We start from the raw sequence: 1,724 nt of genomic DNA, 5'->3' as shown, positions 1-1,724 counted from the left end.
ACATATAATCGTTTCGTATAATCTTATCCGTGATTAGGTGTGTTCAAAAATATCTGTATTTGAAATTACGAATCTGATTTATCCGAAAAATATTAAAAACACTATCCGCTTTCGATTCTGAAAATTTGGATGTCCGATTTTTCAGATAATTCAGATATCCAATATCCGAATTTTTTTTATTTTAGCTTATACATTATTTGTTACTTTAATAACAAATGTCTTATGATATGAATGTTAGTTACTAAAACATAGTTATAATACCCTTAATTAAATACCTATATTACTTCATATGTCTTTCTAATTTAAAAATATGCTTTCTAATTTAAAAACATCATTTACGCTTCAAATTTGAACAAAAATTCAAATTTGCAGATATCCGATTTTGGAATCCGAATCCGTATCTGAATTTCGGATATCTGAAATTTCGGATACAAAATTAGATACCAAAAATCAACTATTTGAAATTTCGGATATCCGGTTATGAACACCCCTAGCCATGATTCCTGAGTTTCGCGAATTCATATTGATTGTAAGAAAAGGGATCTTTGAGATGCAAGATGAAGGATTTTTGGATTGCGTTTATTCAAAATCAGAAAAATGTTGTTATTAAGACTATGCCTCTATGATTGATTAGTATGTGTGTATAGATGAGAGTGGGTCCAAACCCGGACTGGTAGACCTGGACTATAAAAACCCGGGAACCGGTTAGCAAGATTTTGTAGAACTGAAAACCAGATCGCTATACAAGAACCAGTTCTGGTTCAGTTCCGGGTAAGGTACCGAATAAAGTATGTCTAGAACCGAAAAACCCGGAAACATTAAAGTGGTTCGGGTGGAAACGGATAAAGTGGGTCTAGAACCGGAAACTCCGGTTGAACCGATTGGCGAGTCCTTACCTCATAGACGTTCCGAAAGAGTTAGGGTTCAACCCCAGTTTTATTGTTTTCATATTACTACAGATGGGGATATGTTCATTAGTGATAGTACACTAGTGAATTTGGACGAACCTAACAGTTACAAGGAAGCCATGGCAGGCTCGAAGTCTGTAAAGTGGAAAGAGGCAATGGACAACAAGATTCAATCCATGTACGATAACCAAGTTTGGAGCTTGGTTGATAATTTTCCAGGTCCTAAGATGGTCGGGTGCAAGTGGATCTTCAAGAAGAAGACCAACATGGATGGGAATATGCACACTTATAAGATGCGATTGGTTGCAAAGGGCTTTACTCAAACTCCCGGAGTTGACTATGATGAGACCTTCTCACCAGTTGTGAAGATAAAGTCTATTAGGGTGATGTTGGCCATTGCTGCATTTCATAACTATGAGATATGACAAATAGATGTCAAAACTGCTTTCCTTAACGGAAAGTTGGTTGATAATATTTACATGAATTAGCCATAGGGTTTTGTCGATGCAAAGCATCCCAATAGAGTGTGTACGCTTGATAAGTCCATTTATGGACTAAAACAAGCATCTCGCTAATGGAGTCTTTGTTTCGACAAAAAAGTCAAAGAGTTTGGTTTTCTGTGAAGCGAAGGTGAATCATGTGTATATTTCAAAGCCAATAGGAGTATAATAAGGTTCCTTGTATTGTATGTCGATGACATACTACTCATAGGAAATGACGTCCCAACCCTGCAGGAAGTTAAGTCTTGGCTTGGGAAGTGTTTCGCTATGAAGGACCTCGTAGAAGCTGCCTATATTTTGGGTATAAGGGTAGTAA

This window comes from Lactuca saligna, chromosome 7, assembly GCF_052625555.1.
Source record: "Lactuca saligna cultivar CGN05327 chromosome 7, ASM5262555v1, whole genome shotgun sequence".
NCBI classification, from domain to species: domain Eukaryota; kingdom Viridiplantae; phylum Streptophyta; class Magnoliopsida; order Asterales; family Asteraceae; genus Lactuca; species Lactuca saligna.
This window is presented reverse-complemented; position numbering follows the sequence as displayed.